Genomic DNA, 22,005 nt, shown 5'->3' on the forward strand with positions numbered 1-22,005 from the left:
CGTGCTATGTGGTGAAGTTCATTTCTAAGAGTGTATGCTCTAAAAACGGAGCTTCACTGCATAGCACGCTTTGAGCCAACGAATGTCACAAATGAGAGGGGTATCGCTTTGAGGAACTTACCCCCTTTTGTGTCAATTTGGATACATGATAATTGACACACACAAAAAAGGTTCGCTCCCCCCCTCTCTCTCTCTCGCAATCAGAAGCGATGACCCGGTGGAAATAGTTGGCGCTCTATGCAGGGAAGTTCTGTTGTAGGTCAGCCCCCGTGACCTACTACGATGACGGCATTCCACGACGAGAATGGGAGGCGACCCGGGACTGAGTCAGGGCGTCGGCTGTTGTGTCCGGGCGATTTATCTCCCTCGGTTTTTCTCAAACGCTCCAATACAAATGTCGGCACAGTTCACCGTGAAGTCTGCCCAGGACGTACAATTCCCCTTGCGGTAATCGTGACGTTGCCCGCTTTAGCGTGACAGACTACGGGCAGCAGTCTCACCAGCACCACCACCATCACCCTCTTGGGGCCCTACACTCTTAAAAATGAACTTCACCGCATAGCACGCTGTGCGCCAACCATAATCTCGAATGATATCGTTATCTACCCTGATTTGTTGAAAACGGGAGGCGTACGCCTTTTCTGTGACAATTATGAACAGCATAAGTGTCACAAAAACGGCGTACGCCCCCTATTTTCAACAAATCAGGGCAGATAACGATATCATTCGAAATCATGGTTGCCTAAGAGCGTGCTATGCCGTAAAGTTCATTTTTAGGAGTGTAGATAAAGCACGAAGAACACAGAATAAAATGCTCAGTTATTGGCTGAGGGCGCGTGGCAATCACCTCAGTTCGTCACGCCTTCTTCACGTAACGGCCAAGGGCACACTCTAAAAACAGAACTTCACCGCATAGCACGCTGTGCGCCAACCATTGCAATGAATGATATGGTTATCGCGTCTGATTCGAAGAGAGAGGTGGGCGTACGCCTTTTTGTGGGCAATTTGGATATATGAAAATTGCCACAAAAAGGCGTACGCCCCCCTCTCTCTTCGAATCAAACACGATAACCCGGCTAACATGATAACGATAATTGTTGGCAATATTTGGCGCACAGCGTGCTATGTGGTGAAGTTCTGTTTTTAGAGTGCAGGCGAGATACTAAATGATTACTTTAGCGACAACACGGCCGAAGTTTTTAGGGTGCACGGCGGCAAAACTGTGTTGCACGCGCGTACACTCTTAGAAATGAACTTCACCGCATAGCACGATGCTAGCCAACCATAATCTCGAATGATATCGTTATCTGACCTGATTTGTTGAAAACGGGAGGCGTACGCCTTTTTTGTGACAATTATGAACCGCATAAGTGTCACAAAAAAGGCGTACGCCTCCCGTTTCCAACAAATCAGGGCAGATAACGATATCATTCGAGATTATGGTTGGCTAGGAGCGTGCTATGCAGTGAAGTTCATTTTTAAGAGTGTAACAGTATGGGTCTAACAGGCAAGAAGTTGGCCCAGTAGCCGTCAGGAGAAACTAATGATTCTCGGGAACAACAACAATAAATGAAGGAGAAGTGATGATGACATGGGATGTTTCCCCGTGATGGCCTCAGGACACTACCCCGCTTCACAGATGTTAATATGAGAGGATGAATTATGATGAACGCGAACACAGAACACAGATCATTGTTGTATGGTGGATTGGGGACAATTCAGGGCTTGCAATTTGGAAACATTAGGTGTTCTCCGTCACATTATGTAAGTTTATTACGCTGAGTTTACGAACAGTAAGAAGGACGACCCTTATATACTTAGGAGTTTGCATTCTATAATTGAATGTTAGTTACATATATCTTTGCCCATTTTTGATTCGGTCTACTTACATTACGCGATTTAAAACTTCATACACAGCAGTCGTCTGCTACGAAGAAGCGATTGTTCCGCTCTCCTGGCCAATCTCTTCTGCCAATAACCATTTCTTCAATTCTGAGCCTTCCCAACATGCCTTTCTCCATGCAGATGGCGTTGATAAAAGTGGACGCAAAATCCGTCGTTTTGGTCTGTCACCAGTGATATCCGTTTCAATCCGAATCAATCGAATTTCTCCAAAATGGTGGCACCCACTAAATAAGCGTGAGATACAAGTACTGTGTGGATGTAATAATAGACAACTGTATTTCGACCTGTGATTGGCTAGATACCTCAAAAACTGGGTGGAGCCTCAGGTATACGCAGGTACCATTAATGGCCAGACTCCCTTTTAATACACGGCATTGTATTGAAGCTCACAGCTCCTCAAACTCCTCAGTGAGTATAGGGTGATTTCACCCCGAATCAGGCAGGGGGGTCCATTAGACCTCTCCGATTTTTTTCTTTCAAACATATATCAAATACACGCCAAGGCCTAGTCTCTAGAAAGCATATTGGCAGTGAAAGTAATTGAAAATAGTTGGTAGTTATTCAATCAATTGTTCAATTAAATCAATTGTTACTCAGATGCGGATCTTTCGACCACAGCGCTTCTTATGAAGTTTGACGCCGCGTAGCGTCATAACCATTCAACATACTCAGCCGATTTTTTTTTTGCACATACTGTCAGAAATAGGTCGCATTGTATCCTAGATTCTGAAGATTGGAAGGTCTCCTTTGTCGAATAAAAAAAAATCGCAAAATTTCCTCACTTGTAAAATTTTGTACTTTTTCGGCACCTCGCTCACCTTCCGTCGGTTAGGATACCTAAAAGTAATTTATGCCATTGTGTTTGCCTCGAAATTCCGTTTCTTCTCGTAGCAAGCGCGTCGTTTTGTGATTTTGGGGCAACGCGCCCAACCACCATTTTGTGATGGGCTGGCTACGGAAAATGGGTAAATTCAACAGCGCCGCCTCCCACATATATGCCCATTCGTGACGTCGTTCATATCTCTCACGAACGTTGTTCATGACGACTCAAAATAGCTCATCAAACGATACTTTGTGTCGGAGATGGGCGTAAAGTTCAGAGGCGCAAAGTATAACTGCAGCGACTTCTCAGTAAAGGGCGCTGTAACCATCATCCCGAACAGCAACGTTCTCTCCCTTGATTTGCCGAGAACGGAGGGCGAAAGCTAACGCTGTTTTTGTGGCCAATTATGAACTGCATAATGCCACGGTAATTAACAGAAAAAATAACCATCAACTATTTCCCAATTCCTTTCACTGTCAATATGCTTCTTAGGGAGTAGCCCTTCATATATGCTAGAGAGAAAAAAATCGGAGAAGTAGACTGGACCACCCTGCCCGACTCGGTGTGAAATCTCGTTATAGTACGTCGATTGATTCTGCAGAGCGCTCCCCCCTGTAACAAGGGATATTGAATGCCATTTCCAGCGAATGACATTAACACTTAATGCCATTCGTTCGCTGTCCACACGGGTATGTACAGTATGCTCACACGGGAATGGCATTCGGTTACCTAATTAGTCTAGCGAAATCATTCGCTTTTGCTCCGCGCGAACTACGTGCTCTTGATGCCGGAAGCGCAGTACACTCTTAGAAATGAACTTCACCGCATAGCACGCTCCTAGCCAACCATCATCTCGAATGATATCGTTATCTGCCCAGATTTGTTGACACAGGTTTCAACAAATCAGGGCAGATAACGGTATCATTCGAGATGATGGTTGGCTAGGAGCGTGCTATGCGGTGAAGTTCATCTTTAAGAGTTTTTCCTGGGTTTTCCTCAGACGCTTTCAGACATATGTCGGCACAGTTCCCTTAGAAGTCGGCCCAGGACGCACATTCCCCCAGGGCGTCAGTCGTGACGTTGCCCATATACGTGAGGCCGACAACGGCAAGCCCTATCACCACCACCCACCATCATCTTTAAGAGTGTAGAAAACAGCAAGGTCAAAAACAGTAACGAATAAAAAAGATAGAAAAAAAGACACCATAAAAGTTAGTAAAATGATACTTTTGGCAGTAAAAAGGACGAACTTCGTAGAATTTGACGAAGAAAATAAGAATAAAAAGAACTAACCTCGTCCCCGGAATTAACTTTAGTCTCAGAGCAACGCGTCGGCCATATTCATTTATTGAGGGTGTGTTGAACACGCAGATAATGGCGAGAAATTATACTTTCTGAAATTTTGCTCCTACACTCTAAAAACCGTACTTCACGGCACAGCACGAGGCGAGGGGGATATGTTTAATACAATGAAAAAAAAAGTTAATGTATTGTAAATGTAAATGGACATGGCACACTTCTAGAGCCCTAGCGTCACTAAATAAGCTTAGTGACTCTACTTCTAGCCAACCATAAGCACGAACGACATCGTTCTGCGCCCTGATTGGTTAAAAACGGGAGGCGTACGCCTTTTTGGGGCACTTATGTAGTTATGCTGATTGTCGCAAAAAAGGCGTGCGCCCCTTGCTTTCCACAAATCAGGAGGTATAACTATGTCATTCTGTGCAAAGGTTGGCCCTGACCGTATTACGTATTTAGGGAGCCCTTTAAAGCCACAAAAATATTGCAATTAGAGCGTCGTATAATGCGGTTCAGTACTTTACGGGTCGCTAAACCTAATCATGCGCGATTTTGTTTGTCCGCTGTAAACCGCACGAATGACAGTCAATGGAAATGCCATTCACTAGAGGAAGCATTCCGTTCCCCGGGTATATATAGGTCGTACTTCTAAGTGACAAATCGTGTTTTGGACGTGTGTTCCGACCACTGATCCCCTCCCCCGGAATATTACGCTTGACTGCTACAAAGCAAATTTTTGGTTTGACGCAAATAGGAAACATTATCACATTTAGGAAATGATGATGTATAGGAAAGCCCGAGGAAGTTACGGCGCTAAAGACCGAGAAACCACGCTAACGCCTTGCGATGGAAATGGCATCCAGCCGTTGTGCATATGGCATTGATTAGGGTGGGACTCACTTTTGTGTGCCACGTAAACAGCTCGAAATGTTTAATACGAAGAGTGCTTGCTCATAATAATTATACAGGGTGTTTCAGTTAAATCCCCGGGCTAAATAATTCGCGAACCGGTGCACCAATCGAATAACTTTCTTTTTTACAAGTATCTGTCCAATACCGCCTACAAGATGCGCACCGCGTGAATGAGCGGGAGGCGCTCATTATTTAAATAAAAATGCAAATGAGTTTCGTAAAAAAGCGTAACTTCTAAAGCAGGGCGCTGTCGGTATTAAAATGGGTACTACCCCTTTTGGGACCTTCAGTGGACACCTTTCAGAGAAAAATCTGCCACCGAAGCGGGTCATTTGTTGCAGTAATTAATTGGTTTCGGTTTACGTATTTTTGTCGCGGCTGGTCGCGGCGAAGCGCAAAAAGACGCTCTTTCACTCCCTTATCCATCAATGAATTACGTCCTTACACCAATGAATTACACCAATGAATTCCGTCCTTTTGCACTTCGCCGCGACCAGCCGCGACAAAAATACGTAAACCGAAACCGATTAATTACTGCAACAAATGACCCGCTTCGGTGGCAGATTTTTCTCTGAAAGGTGTCCACTGAAGGTCCCAAAAGGGGTAGTACCCATTTTAATACCGACAGCGCCCTGCTTTAGAAGTTACGCTTTTTTACGAAACTCATTTGCATTTTTATTTAAATAATGAGCGCCTCCCGTTCATTCACGCGGTGCGCATCTTGTAGGCGGTATTGGACAGATACTTGTAAAAAAGAAAGTCATTCGATTGGTGCACCGGTTCGCGAATTATTTAGCCAGGGGATTTAACTGAAACACCCTGTATACGAACGAGATGCTTTCACGGAACGACTACACCAGAAGATCCCGAAACGAACACTGGACACCCCGGCGTGGCCAGCCTCGCCACCTTCTCACTTTTCGTCGGATGTCTTTTCTAAGTATGCGGGTGATTACATTATCGAGCAAAAGCGTGCGTACATTGGTACTTGGTCAACAAACCGCTTCAGCGTCGTGTCAAGTTAGAGCGGGACCTTCTTTGCGGTACACTCTAAATCTTTTCACACCTTTAAAGGTGTAACAACGTGCATGGCGCACGCCTTTTTAGGTGTAATTTTGGTAACATCATAATGGAGCACGGTTTCGCACAAATTTTCTGTACTCGAGTGTTGTCTGTCCTCCAAAAATTCAGTCTTTCAACATCTCAACATTGTTCAACAGTATTGTAGACACTTGCGCGTGCTCGATTATCGTTAGCGATGCATATATGCATTAGCTCGTACCTACGATATCCAAGACATAATGAAAGCAAGATTTGCACTGACACTTGATCTTTAGTAATGCTTTCCAAATTTGGTAAAATATCATCCTGTAGATGCAATGTTACGCAACCAGGTTGAATGTTCATAGCGCACACCTTTAGAGGTGTGAAAAAGTTTACAGTGTATAGCTTACATTGGGTGGCGTGGCGCATTTCGAGAAGAAAAATACTCCAAGTGGATTGAAGCTACAGTACTCAGGCAATTTACGCTTCATATAGGCAAAACAGAAAAAAAAAAGAAGAAGGAATGAAAAGAAAAAGAGCAGAAAAAAAAAAAGACGGACGAAACAACGACGCACGATTTACGTGTTCCATATTTTACCCTTTGGAAGTATACGCGCAATGTCAGAGAAGCACAAAGTCGACCTTCATGCAATATTGACTCCAACGGAACTGAATTCCCTGCAGGACCTGCGTATGTCGTACCGGAGGAACGAACACCCAGGAAGCGGGAAATGTTTGAAATGCCGGCAGACGTACGTATACTGCTTAGCACATCAGGCGATGTCTGAAAAAGTAGCGTAGCGCGATTAGACGTGTGTCGCGATGGGCAGCGACGTCTCCATGCCTTATTCGCGACGGATAGCGACTACAGGCGATAACGACGGTACTTTCATGATTGATAACTATAATCCAGTTTCTGAACAGATTGCGTTAAATGTCGCATGCGACTGTCCATACAAAAATACTTCGTCAAGAAAAGGGGGCTTGCTACCGATACTTTTTCGCAGTTTTCGTGCAAGTATATTTACCGTTCAGTTTCTATACGTGTTCCGCATAATTCAGCGCGCGTCGCACTTCCTGCATTCATTAGCTATTTTGCGCTGCGAGTAGCGTGAAGAAGGTCGCAAATCACTCGTAAATGTACGTATTACTTTAGACCACGCGATTATTCCCTTAGTGATTCGACCTATTTGCATAATACGCATCACGTGCAATGCCAGTGCAAGACTTCGCCCTTCCAATGTACGGGCTCAATTCCCCGAACAATCCACGACCACTCAATTCTCCCTCGCACTCTTACGCATTCCGGTGGAATGGGCTTCAAGAAATTCAGGACGATCTTGTCTTCTCTATTTGTACGGCCAGTTTTTATTAAGCGATTGTACGCGTTAGGCAGTTTCGTTCTCAGCACTACCCGACGTATATTGAACCCATTCCGCATAATCGGTTAACGTGTAATCGATTTGGAGCATTATAACCTTGACATTTTGTTATAAACGCCCGCAGCGGTGTCTCGTTTATACGATTACTGGGATGGAAAACAATTGAAATAAGAAGATCGGCAAAATCTCCGTGGATGCACACGATAGATCCAGCAGCAGAATGTTAAGTGTACAATGAAATCCAGACAAGCGACGAAAAATAGGACACCAATATTCGTGCTTTAAGAAAAATAGGCTTTGATATCCAGTATTGCAAGATAATGCTTTCCTATCTGTGTTGTATCTTCGATCGAGTATCCTTCGTCTCAAAAAAGAAGAGACACGCAGAAATGTGGAAATTAGGGCTAGGTGACGGTCCGCTTTTATCACCGCCTCCTTCACCATTCGGGGTCACCATACCCATATATAAGAGTGCTCTATTCAAACACGAATCCGATACACCTTGAACGACACGCACTTTCCGTGGACGGTTATTTTTGTCCGCTCGCGACACACATTGCACGCTTACACCTGTATCGCGTTAACGAAATGTTGCAAGAGAGCAGGATTTTCCTCATTCATGGTTACGGGGAGGTCACAAACTGAATCAAAGGCTGGCCTTCCTAACCCCACCGCTAAGAAATAAGATCCAAGCTTCACGCTGCGTCGAAGCGCTTTTTGCGGATCGCCCTTTCCTCCAAGGCATGCCGCTGCGCGACAACCGGGGAAGGCGAATTTTTCACCGAGAGTCGATACGCAGCTTCGCTGCGACGCAATCCACTTACTTGATATTCTTGCGGCTGATGAGCACTGTACTGTGAGGAGTAAGTATTTCCTAGGAGTGTGGAATCATGAATTACCGAAATTAAAAATACTCGTCCTTTAGGGATCTCTCGCAGCGTTCATCCGGGTTTTCGTCTGCTATTTTGACCGTCTGTCCTCCCCGGCACACAGTTGCTAGATGAGTGCGGCGCTCGACCAGATTTGGCGCGCGATTGAGCTTGTCTCAAGCCGAGCTCTGGCCTAAAGTAATACACTGATGAATATACTGTTAGGCGCGCTGCGTTTCTTCGAAGGATGTTTCTGCAAACTACTTTGAGGAACATAAGAAATCGCTGATGCAAAGCGACTGACGAAATGAAGGACGACTTGAAGACACACGCTACTGCTCTGACAATAACGTAACACTGTGCTGTCATAAATGACTGAGTGGAGCCATTTTGAGATGACATTGAAACCTGATGGCCGTAAAGCTTCCCCCAAGAAGCAGTGCGTGAAGATGGCACAGTACCCAGAAAGCAAAGTTTTGCGTACAACTTAAGCACGTATTCTGTCGAGGAACTTGAAAGATCTACAGAAAAATCGCGAGTACACATTAATTAGAACTATTCTATTCTTAATCCTATCTAGTGGGAATTCTCTCGAAAGATCGTGGCTTTATTATCCAGCTTTACAGTTCTCCGTGCCCCTTCCGTCCGCCGCCCCATCTCTGACAAGGCGCCCGGGGCGGCTGCCCATGTCACAACCCCCTAGTAACGCCTGTGAATGGAATAATTCAAGTTACAATTATATGCAACGGAGTTCCGAATTCCTATCGTATTTGCAACTCTCCTTCCTCTGAGCATACATTATCCTGTTCAAGTTAACTGCATTCCCAGAAAATATATCAATTGGAGAGTACGAGCCACCCACACTCTTACGTCAGAATTTTCGCCCAATTGCCGTTTAGAAAATTAAAATTTAAGAGGACGGGCAACAATGTGTCGAAACCACTACAAACTGCATCGTTCGTCAAGTACACTCCTAAAAATGAACTTCACCGCATAGCACGCTCGTAGCCAACCATCATCTCGAATGATATCGTTATCTGCCCTGATTTGTTGAAAACGGGAGGCGTACGCCTTTTTTGTGACACTTATGCTGTTCATAATTGTCACAGAAAAGGCGTACGCCTCCCGTTTTCAACAAATCAGGGCAGACAACGATATCATTCGAGATGATGGTTGGCTAGGAGCGTGCTGGGCGGTGAAGTTCATTTTTAAGAGTGTACGGCGGCAATAAAACTTCGTTGCATGCGCATAACACTGGGCCTAAATAAAGAAACAGAAGTCGGCTACGTATCGGCTGTATAGTCAGCAGCAGCAGCAGGCACGTATGGCCAATCTTGAAATACATTGCATCCAAAATATAAATACGTTTATTTATATTTTGTATTTAAGTACGGATTTGAAAAATGTGTTTATAATTACATTTCAAAACCAGTTCCAGGTATATATTTTTGCGTATACTTTATAAATGGTACTCCCAAATACACATTATTTATTTATTTATTTTATGCGTCCGCCAACGGACCATGCCTTCTGGGCAGTGCAAAAAATTCAAACTACAAACCAACAAAGCATACAAAGATAAAACCGAAGACTAACTAAAGAAACTAAAGAAGGCCCGCCTAAAAAAGGGCTTGAATGTGGGCAAAAGTACAAACACATCAGGAGCGTCGTCATTAAAAGCCATGGAGAAATCACATTGAATGCGAACAACGGAACTTGCGACGTACAGGAGGATCAAACTCGTTGAAGTGGGACTCCGCAACAAAATCACCACAACGATTGTGACATAGCAAGTAACCCTTGCGGTGTCAGGAACATACATACGAAATATCGCGTTCCCAAAATGCTTAAAGGGACTCTGACCAGAAGTTCGACAAATCTTTCGTTTGCATCTATTACGAAGGTATGTCTCCAAGCCACACGCGAAATATTTTGACTGTGCGCGGCGGCAAAGTTTGCCAAACGGCGAGCTGAAAACTGGCTTCGCTTTTCCTCCTCAACTCGCTCAATCGGGGCCGAAATCTAGCCTCTTTGTAGTGGACATCCTCCAATTTCCGTGTGCGTGACGAAAGCACGAGGTTCACGTTTCATTGGGCGCCCGGACCGGAAGTTCTGTTGTTAGTGAGTTCGTGAGAGCGCCGGCATCCGTCCGGAAAGCGATCTTCAATATGGACGTCGAAGGAAGAAATGCGGAGACTTCGAGCCCGGAACTTCGTTCTGACCTTTCTGCGATCGAGAAGAAAATTCTGCGTGCTGAACAGCTCGGTAGGCTTTCGAAACGTCGCCGATGCCGCGAATGCGAGACGAAGTTAGAGCTCTACGAACATCGGTCACAGATGGAGCAAACAGCATGAGTCGCCTGTCTTCAGGTAAGCGATGAGCTTTTTAACGCGCACTGTGATCGAACACGTAAACGTTCTCTGAAATTTCGTGTTCTGATATTTAATGCGCACTTGCTGTTCATGGTGCCAGTGTGGCTGGTGTGTCATAATGCCGAAGGAGATCGAATGCTTGTGCTGCCAGGAGCTCGAAAACACTGCCGAATGACTGCAGTATGAGTGCATTACAACCCACGAAGATTTCCAACTTCTATGCTTCAATATGACTGTCCTGAAGGTCGCATATTGAACTCCGTGGGCAGCGCGAACCTATGAGCGACTATATTCACAAATAAGTCACATGTGTCCTTGTCGAACGATGTTAAAATTTGGGCGCCCAAAACTGGTTTGGTCCTGCATTAAAGTCGTTAAAAACTCCAGTACAGGGCGCAGCACATAAAAAGACTATACAGTACACAACTCTGAACTGGAGAAAACTAATAGAGGCAAATTTGTAATTGTCAGTGTGCTGTGTCCTGAGTCACGTTTTTATGCAGTGCCCTGTGCATAAGGTTTTAGCGTAGGTTTTTAGCGATATTGAGTGTTCTTGATTGTCGATTCAGTGAAAAGTAAAACAATGTTGGTTTCTAAAAGAACACAGCATGTGTAGTAATATACAGGGTGTGGGCAGGTAAACTGCAGTTGCTCTCAGGTACATGTAGAAATGACACTGCGCACACACTGTACTGTAACCGGTTACCTATTTGCCTAAACTATATTTTATGTACATCTGTGTAGACGATGCAGATACACTGCGTATCGCCAGTTTGCAAGGTGAGTATGGCATAAGCTTGCGAAAAACAAGAGCATGGTCATCCCAGCCTGTGCAGTGAAGAGGGTCTGGGAAGCCTTTCCCACAGAAAATGCCACAGGCTTCAAGTACCCAAGATCCTAACTGGAGGTACCTCTTCGCACAGCACGTCTATCGCATTTAAAATAATTCAGCATCGGTATTTGGGATGATTTATAGCTCTCAGGATGATGCATGGTTCATGAGTTCAATATGTTGTGTTGAAACACAACACTAGTCCTTTTTAATGGGTCTTGCGGAACGATAGATGAGCACTCCTCTCGTGACATTGTGTACCATTGCTACAGTGAACAATTTCTTGAGCAAGACTGATGAACAAACGAAAAACAGAGTCTGTCTTCCAAATATGTATGTTCCTTGTAACTTCCGTATTTGTTAAGTGACCCATGTTAATGTCCCCCCTCATGTAATGCCCGCGAGGGCCTTTGAGATATATTCATAGATAAATAAATATCAAAACCGGAAAAAGATGTAACGCCTATCCTCTCTTTGTGTGAATGATACATACACATTCTCAGAAGATTTGTACATAGTCACACTTTGCCTCATTTTGCCTAAAGCCTAGTTCCACCTCTTACATAATCTCCACATCTTCAATCCCAAAAAAAGTACAAGGCTAAAGTAATCAGCTACTACATAAAAAGGAGGAGGGGGAGGAAAACAAAAGCTGGCACATCTAAAATTCGAAGAAACCCTGGTGCTTTCACGGGGCTACTCACAGCTCAGTCCTGGATCAGATCCCGATGGAAAACAGCTTTCCTGAGCCTGAGTGATAGATTCCCTTGATTGCACTGACTGTGAGGCACAACTCATTGGCTTGGTGGCAAGTGGGCTTGCGTCTGATAGTACAATTTGGAATAAAGGGAGCAAGGAACATCTCTCTACGGTCTTAAGAAGGATATCAACATTACCTGTCAAGGTACAGCATTTCATGTTGCTGTCAGTAAGTACAACACTCCTCATAGCAGTTACCATTCGTGTTGGGAAAGCATGCTGAAGTTAGGCAGTGCATGCAGGCAGTGCATCCAGAACTGTGAATCAGGTTTATAGAGAGCACCTGGTGAGAGGGACAGCAACAGTGTCCAGTAAAGACTCTCCAGGAATTTTGTGCAGGTTTGGGGGTCACACCTTTTAATAGTGTTGATGGAAAGCAGGATGTGTGAAACACTGACCTCTGGTAGATGAATTCTTGTTATTTATAACCAAAGCAAAAGCAAATATGTAATGCTGTACACCATATCTGATGCTAGCACACTAATTGCGTTGAGTGTTCTCAGGCTTCTGAAATGGAGCTACCTCGTACATACGCTGTGCAATGTCGGCAAGAACATAAATCAGACTGCGTTTACTTTTTTTAATTGGCCCTTCAGTGCTTCATGTGACTGCAAGCATGGCACCCCCAAAATGATAGGCAATGAGAATGATTTCTGCAATGTATTGAGCTTTGTAAAACAACAACTTTATTTGAAAATATATTCCAAAAGCCGGGTGACGACCTCATAATGTAGCGTCCTTTACTGCAAACACCGCTCAACACAACGATTAAAAACAGAGCGTAAACGTTTTGTCGCCTATCCGGGTGGCATCATCAGTACAACAAAGGCCAAAGACGAGCACATCAGCCTATCTAAGAGGGCATCATACACATCCGATAGGGGGCCACGGTTTGTATTACAGGCTGAAGCATCACACCTGATAAAGCAGGATTCTAGGAACTTTCTAGGGCCCCATCGCTAGGCATGTGCATAGGTTACTGCACCATCAAAATATATGTCCCTTAGGACAGCAATAGTAGACTAATTCGGTCTTGGTTAGTTAAGCTAAGCACTAGTAGCCCTGGCAACGTCCCTTGTGTGCTCTTTTAGTCTTGTCCCGCGTCTTTTGTCTATCTTGCCAATGTAGGTTGCATCACATTCTATACACTCAAGTTGATATGCACAGTCAAAATGCCTGATGGGCACAGTGCCCTCCAAATAGCGTATGAAATACGTTGGATGAAAGGAATGCGCACCACCGATTTGGCTCCTTTGATGTTGTTTTTGATTGTTCTCTGTTGTAGGGATGATGCCACCTGGATAGGCAATGAAATGTTTACTCTCTTTATTCTTAATTGTTGTGTTAAGCCGGTGTTCTCAGTAAAGGATTTTACATTATGAACTTTGTTTGAATGATGATTAGTGGCGAGCTTCATACCCTGGGCCACTACTAAAACAATTGCTTGAGGTAATGTGGTGAGATGGGGTAATGAGCCTTGTAAACAATTTACTTGGCAATATATTTATTTATCTGTCATAGGTAGAAGAACGCAGTGTGGGGTTACATAACGGAGGGGCATGTAATCATACAAGACCGATCACCAAAAGGCCTTGCTTTTGACTAGATTAAAATGTGAAGCGATTGTAACATAATAAATGCTGCATGGTGGCGATATGATAGGTTCTCCTCACGAGTTGTCCCCACGGTTATGGTTAGTTGAGAAACTGCATATCCAGGTAGCAGGATCAAATTTTAATTAGGCTACTTTGGCAAACACGCGAGCATAGAGCACAGTGTCAAAAGCCCTTACAAAATAAAAAAATACTACATCTACATGGACCCAGAAATCAAGACAGTTCAAAATGCTGTGAACGAATTCCACTACGTTAGTTTTGCCTGAATACCCTTTTCTAAAGCCATGCTGGAATTTAAAAAAAGAAATCGACAGACTCAACTTGGTTGACAACGTGGTAGTACATGATGTGCTCCATTAGTTTACAGGGAACCCTAAAAAGTGGAGCTGGTTAATAGACAGAAGGAGCATAGTTGTCACCTCTTCTGAAGACAGGAATCAGCTTGAGACCTATGTCCTCGACTCACACACATACTAAGCACCTTTCAGACAGATTAATGTATCTTCGTTCCAGCTCTTTCACTTTCAGATGTTCATCTCTGTTGAGTAGTCTGCCATTCTTGTAATACAGATTGGAATTGAAATGCAGGTGCATAAGGGATGCTCTGAAAGAAAAGTGTTTGGTTTTAGTCATCTTAATGTTTCCGAAAACGAAAACAAACTTCACGGTGACTATTCTTCTGAAATGAGCAATTCCAGGATGACAGCAAAAAATATATCTCGCCATATCATTATATCCACCTGGCACTTCAATTGAATAATGGCAGTTGAAGATGATGATGATTCAATTTAATGGCACATAATCAACTCGGGCTATAGTGCGCCAAAACCATGGTAAAACTGTGACTTGTTAAATATCAGACGATTATACTAAAATAATAATACTTTGTTGGTTGGTAAATTGAGATATAGACGAAAACACGATATGATAAAAATAAGCAATTGAGTTGAGTTTGAGTTTGATTATAGAAAAAAAACCGGAAGACATTGAATAAGTCACAGACGAATTCTGCTACTCCCTCAAAGGAAATGAAATGACTGAGAAATGAATGAAAGGAGAAAGAAAACTGCAAAGATGAAAAGGTAAAAATAGAAAGACATCACCCCTCCCAGTCACCGAACTGTACGTCCCTATGCGTAGCTACATCCCGTAGAAGTGAGCTGAAGTGAGCTAAGAAACTAACAGGAACGGGGAACTCGACGACACATGCCTAGAATGCGGTCCTAAAATACAGATACCATCTCACTGCTCACTATGAAGTTGACAAGCGCTGACAACGCCGCATCTCTCTTCCCGGGTTCCCATACACCCAGCACCTTGACTATATCGAATGTTCTATTGTCCAAGCGGTCTAGAGCAAACTTCAATGTAGCCCTTTGGGATGCATATCTTGTGCAGTGCATAACGATGTGTTCCGTGTTTTCCACAGATGCACACACTGGACAGTTTGCTGAACTAGCCCTACCGACTTTATGGAGAAACTGTTGACCATACGGAACGTTAAGGCGAAACCGATGCAAAAGTGTTTGTATAGGTCGCGGTATGCTGGACGGAACACGGAATTTCAGCTCCGGGTCAATCTGATGAAGCAAGGATGGCCGCCTGTCGACTTGTAATCATCGTCTTCTGCAAATGTCTTCTGTCAGCAATTTTAACATGTGCTTCACATCTGACGTGGAATATGTCACCGTGTGTTCCGTTGACGATAGGTGCGCTATATCCGCCATTTCATCTGCAGCTTCATTACCCCGTATGCCAACATGTCCAGGAATCCACTGAAGCAGTATGTCGTGGCCAGTATCTACTGCTTTCTTGTATGCGATGAGAATGTCCCGTACTATTGGCGCCATACAGCCACTTCCCAAGAATGATGTTATGGCTTGGAGGCCGGCCTTTGAATCGCAATATATGACCCATTGCGCGGGCTCCAGCGTGCGGCCACATACTGCATTGCAAGCTGCATGGCTACCAATTCCGCTGCTGTCGACGATGTTCTGTGGGAAAGCCTTGCCATTCCTTCTCTACTCTGCTGTGGCACAACAAACGCTGATGAAGACCCAGACGTTGACGTCGACCCGTCTGTGAAAATTGCGGTCCTAGCACGATGGCTCTCTATCAGAGTCAGACAGTACTGTTTCAACACTGGAGATGGTAGTGAAGCCTTTTGGTGATATACACCAGGAACAGTCAGCGCGATACGAGGAAGTTGCAGTGTCCACGGAGGGTCGACCGCCGTTAATGTCAACTGTGCTTTTGGTAAAGCATTGCGATATGGAGCGATCACGTTGATGAATTGCGAATTTCGACGTGCCACCTTCCTTGCAAGGGGGTGTTTGTGATGCCGCGTGCAGAGACGAACGTAGTGTCGCACTGTTTCCTGCGTCCTCAGTACATCTAATGGAAGTTCTCTGGCTTCTACTGTAGTTAGGACATTTGAAGTTGCACAAGGTACACCGAGGCAGACTTTTAAGCTTTTCGATAATACACTTTGCAGTGTCCTCTCTGACGTGTCGCTTATTCCATGCAGTACGGGCAAATGGTAGGCCATCATCTGCCGAATGAGTGCTTTATGTATGGCGAGAAGAGACGCAGTCGACATTCCCCAGCGGGAGCCGCTGATGCGCAGTAGGATGTTGATACGTGTGTCAGTTCTTTCCTTGAGATGTTTAATGTGCGCAGCCCACGAGAGCTGCGAGTCGATTATTACTCCCAAGAACCGGTGATGAGACACTCTCCTTATTGGCTGGCCGTCAAGCTTCAGTTGAAAAGTCTTCATTTTCTTTCTACTGAAGGGAAGAAATACGGTTTTCCCGACTGATATGTCCATGCCCCTCTCCGTTAAGAAGGAGACCGTACAATCTAAGGCATTTTGAAGGCGCTGCCGCAATGCGGGCATCTGCACACCAGAGCACCATATACAGATGTCGTCGGCGTACATACTAATGTGCACGTTCTTCGGCAACCGTTGCGGTAGGTTCGCAATGACCACGTTGAACAGCAGGGGACTCTCAACACGCCGCCCTGTGGCACCCCGCTTGTGAGGCCATGCCTGTCACTATTCCCGTCTTCGGTTTGCACATACACTGACCTCCCTTCAAGGTAGTCTGCGATCCATCGTAGAGACCGACCTTGTATTCCTAGGCTATACAGATCATATAGGACGTGGCTGTAACTGACCGTGTCGTACGCCCTTTTGACGTCTAAAAATGCTGCCGCTGTCGTGCGACCTTACGCGCGTTCATGTTCTACGAAGGTCACCAGGTCTAGTACGCTGTCCATAGTGCACCTGCCCTTACGGAAGCCAGACATGCATTCTGGAAGCAGATTTTGTGTCTCGATGACCCATTCCACTCGACTTAACACCATCTTTTCCATTACCTTGCACACGCAGCTCGACAAGCTAATTGGCCTGAAGGATTGGCCCTGGGAGATTTCCCCGGTTTCAGCAAGGGCACTACTCTGGAGATTTTCCATATCGCAGGAAGTTTGCCCTCATTCCAGCTCTTATTGATTAGACTTAATAAAGTCTTCTGAGCGTTGATGTGTAAGCTGCCTATATGCTTGTAGGTAACGCCGTCGGGACCTGGCGACGATTTGCATCTTCTTGAACTTGAAGCGGCGTCAAGTTCTGCTAGGCTGAAATCAGCATCCAGGGCCGCACACCGCGCGTTATCGGTCAACGCAGTACTCCGTTTGGCATTTCCCACTGATACATGATATGCAGTTGTCGTGGATGATACAGATGGCCTAGTAAACAGTTTGCAAAATTCATTTGCGGTAGACCTCTCATCAGTATCGTGATGAATAGCCAGAACCCTGAAAGGGTAAGATTGCGAGTTTGCTGAATAAGCAATTGAAGAAAAGGCAATTGTTGGGTTTGTGTGACTGATGTCGAGTTTGCCACACTACGTGTTGAATAATAATGTACGCTGATATGCTGTAGCATATAAAGTACAATCATACACACGCTCAATATGTGGTGGATATGTGAAAACAATATACACATACTTACATTTCAAACTTTCTTGAAAAAGGCAGTCCAAGTCTGTCGGATTTGCCAGACTCTATACAAAGCCAGTAAGCACAGTCTGGAAAGACTGTTACATCTTTCGAAAGCGGACGTGCAGCTACCACGACGCTTCGTCATCTCAATGCTTTGGAGCGGCATAGCCTAGTAAGAAGCCATCAGAAGGATCTCATAAAGATAACTTGGTTGAAAAAGTGGAGGGTTCTGTGGGATACGTAAGAAAGCATACGCGTTACACAACAGCTACGAGAATGATCGACTGCACTTGCATGGTTTTCAGTACGTAGACTTGGAACTGAAAAATAAATCTGCTAACCTTGTTGAAACTACTTTTCCGTCAGGACCACACGAGAGCACACTTGGTTTCGTTAGTTGAAGGTATCATCAGGTCCCCATGCTCCTTTGAGATGCAGCAGACAGAATTTCGCTGAGACGAGTGACTGCCGTTGCGGTTCGTCGCTTCGCAGCAGATCAAGAACAGTACACCGCAACGATAGGTGAAATGTTCAGAATATGGCGACCAACTCCAACACCAACCCAATGACCCGAACAAAGAGGATGAACCGGGAGTCACACAAGTTCGCAGTTCACAAGCTCGGCATACGGCATCCATTACAGGTGACCGGATACGCAAGCATATATGGAACGCGTGTACAGATTGAAAAGAAAATCGTAGAAACTGTTGCAGGTGATAAATGCAGGGTATATTTTTCTTTTTGAGGCTCTGTAATAAAACATATTAACATAGAAATGCCATTTCGTGAAGGAAATTGACAGGTATTGCGTGACCACGTGACGCGTTTGAGCCAATTGTGGTTGTTGCGAGTGGCCCCCGTGTTGACGTCATCTTGATGGTGGGCCGGGGTGGATATTCTATATAAACGTATGTTTTGTAGGTTTGACGCTAGGCGTGCTGCACTCGGATGAAGTCGAATGTTTAAAATTCGAGTTTAGGGAAACCGTGGGGTTTTAATGCATGAATTTTCGTACGGAGAGTCCTTGTTGGGTGCTTTATCGACTGCAAGTAGGAAAGAGCTCCCGCAACTTCTGGCCAGAATCCCTTTAAGGTTGTTGAGTTTGTCCAGGTCCAGGATGAGCACGTCTGCACGCACGGACTTGTGTCAGACATTTCAGCATTATGTCCTCGTGTGGAAATTATGTCGCGAAGAACTCATGGGCGACGACTCATGTGCGGCAGTTTCTAACGGGTTTTCGAGACACATTTCACGTGTATGTTGAAGACAACAATGAGCGGCCGTGCTTGCATCTGTATTCCTTCTTTTTTTTTTTATGCGCTTAGGTAGTTTTCCAAAGAGCTGGCTGGTGAAAAGAAGAAAATGACAGAGTTCCTGCTACGAGCTGCAGAGCAGGATGCCTCCATCAAGGACAGACACGAAAGTAGGAACTCAGGCAGCCGAGGTCGATTTCTTCAACTACGAAGATCGCTTCCACAGTCAAGTGGAAATGCAAATGCAATGACCTAAAGGCGCAGAAGTCCTAGAAGAAACCCGAACAGGCCCTACTATACACAACTACCCAGTTGAACGAAGCATCTTCTTCAGAATTAATGCGAGCCATTGTACATCGGCACCTGTGGAGAGAACGCCTGGATGATGAACTCTTGGAGAAAGTTGTAAAAATCGTCTAACAAATACATGGTATTGTTCCTTGCTCATTTCTTGTTACGATCATCGTTATTTCTGTAGTTCCAGTGGATATCCCTCTCACATTATTTATGCTAGTAGTTACGATATATAAATACTTTATTTATGTTTGTATCTAAATGCTCGTATGGAAAAGTATTTATGAGGAATATTTAAATACCTCTTTCGACAAAGTATTTTGTATTTATACTTAAATACCGAAAAGAACAAAAGTACTTATGCACATCCCTGACAGCAGGCCAGTCGAGGACGTAGAGCACGAGAGGCGTAGAGTAGACCTACACTCTTAAAAATGAACTTCACCGCATAGCACGCTCCTAGCCAACCATAATCTCGAATGATATCGTTATCTGCCCTGATTTGTTGAAAACGGGAGGTGTACGCCTTTTTTGTGACACTTATACTGTTCATAATTGTCACAGAAAAGGCGTACGCCTCCCGGTTTAAACAAATCAGGGCAGATAACGATATCATTTGAGATGATGGTTGGCTAGGAGCGTGCTATGCGGCGAAGTTCATTTTTAAGAGTGTAGTATATAGCTACCGGAGGTGCGGAAAGGCCGAAGAATGTCGAAAGCTGAGTTGGCGCTGCAGTCGTGTCTTCCCATTTCGCCTAACGCGTTTTATCAGATTATCTCCCAATCCCTCGCCGTGTTCCCTCACCCAGAACTGCACGGCGTCCCATTCCGCCTAATATATGTGCCAGACAGTCCCATTTCGCCTACTGAAGTGTGTCATGGGAACAAAGATGGCAGTTCTCCTTTTCCGTTCCAGCCTGTGCTTGATCCTTAGCGGGCGTTCACACGGGCCGATTTTCAGCACCAACTCAGACCAACTCGAAGCAACGTCTTTGGACCAATTTCAAGACGGTACCGTCTCCACATTCACACGTACTAACTCGTTAGCTCCGCCCACAACCAACCTTACGGCAATCGGGGTGTATGGGTTCAAGTCTAACCGCTGGTGACTTTTTTTTTAGCTGTCATTAATGGAAGCGAAGTCATTTTATTTCGCCAGAAGATCATCATTATCTCCAAAAAATGTCTATGATATGTTTATATGCGCTAGTAAACAAAAAATAAAAAAAAAATTCCCAAGTGCCCCTGTAGGATTTGAACCCATGCCTGGCAGTACGACAGGAACGAAATCGCTTGACGCCGTCGAGGGTCACGTGGCAATGTTCCTCACGTTGATTGATTAGACAACCACCAACTCTCCGAAGTTTTCGCTCGGCGACCGATTCCCACCGACTGCCACCAACTCCAAAGTTGGCCCGAGTTGGTGCAGAAAGTTGGCCCGTGTGAACGCCCCCTTACTGAAGATCGCATTTTAAGCAAAATGCATCACCTGCAAACATGAAAACAGAATGGCCATGCTTAAAGGTACTAGTAGAACAGCATTATACAGGGTGTTTCAAAAAACGTGTCATAAGGGCTTTATAAAAAGCGGGCGACGGAAAACTACGGGGTAAACGGCACTTTTGTGGCAACTGAATTTGCCATCTTGCAGAAATATCTTCATTTGATTTTAATTAAAAGAAATTGAATTTCTTTAATTGAACTTCAAAATTTCTCAAGTCAACCTCACGTTTTTTTCACAGAATTAGAGAGCCTGTAGCGAACTTAGTCAGATCCACACTCTTAAAAATGAACTTCACCGCATAGCACGCTCCAAGCCAACCATCATCTGAAACGATATCGTTATCTGCCCTAATTTGTTGAAAACGAGAGGCGTGCGCCTTTTTTGTGACAATTATGAACAGCATAAGTGTCACAAAAAAGGCGTACGCCTCCCGTTTTCAACAAATCAGGGCAGATAACGGTATCATTCGAGATGATGGTTGGCTTGGAGCGTGCTATGCGGTGAAGTTCATTTTTAAGAGTGCACCAAGAAATCCGCTCGATATTGCAAAGGGAACTGCCCCAAAAAAGTCCCGAAGTTGAAGCTTCAGAGTTTCGGGTATTCAACAGCGCACCAAATCAGTCGCTAAATGCGCGGAGGGCAGGACATGTTCCTGCCCCATGAAGCTAGAAGAGTTTATCGCCGGACCGGCGTGCAGCACGAGACACGCCGATAACAAGGCGGGTGACATTCCACCATACGTTGATAAGCGACAAACAAAAATGATTCCGCCTCTTTTTTCCCGCCCTGTTTTTTTTCGACCTTCTATCTTTCATGGGGGCAGGAGCATGTCCTCCTCTCCACTAATCTTTGCGTCTGATTTGGTGCGCCGTTGAATACCCGTAACTTTGAAGCCTCAATTTCGGGACTTTTTTTGGGCAGTTCCGTTTGCAATATCGAGCGGATTTCTTGGTGGATCGGACTAAGTTCGCTACGGGCTCTCTAATTCTGTAAAAGAAAAACAAAAAACGCTAGGTTGACTTGGGAAATTTTGGAGTTCAATTAAAGAAATTAAATTTATTTTAATTAAAATCAAACGAAAATATTTTTGCAAGATGGAAAATTCAGTTCTCACTTAAGTGCCGTTTACCCCGTATTTT

The 22,005-nt window shown here is 44.6% G+C and overlaps 1 protein-coding gene across 2 annotated transcripts in view; it reads right to left on the bottom strand.

The window, feature by feature from the left end:
• Positions 1-8,507, bottom strand: part of LOC135368098 (uncharacterized) — a 53,949-nt gene extending 45,442 nt beyond the window's left edge. The window contains exon 1 of one of the 2 annotated variants that reach the window (XM_064601173.1): positions 8,265-8,507. The gene's annotated coding sequence lies outside the window, so the exon portion shown is untranslated. Of the gene's footprint in view, positions 1-8,189 lie in introns of both variants that reach the window. The other variant, XM_064601172.1, reaches the window with a different exon arrangement.
• Positions 8,508-22,005: the final 13,498 nt, after the last annotated feature.

The sequence above is a fragment of the Ornithodoros turicata genome, chromosome 9, assembly GCF_037126465.1.
Source record: "Ornithodoros turicata isolate Travis chromosome 9, ASM3712646v1, whole genome shotgun sequence".
In the NCBI taxonomy this organism is placed as follows: Eukaryota; Metazoa; Arthropoda; class Arachnida; order Ixodida; family Argasidae; genus Ornithodoros; species Ornithodoros turicata.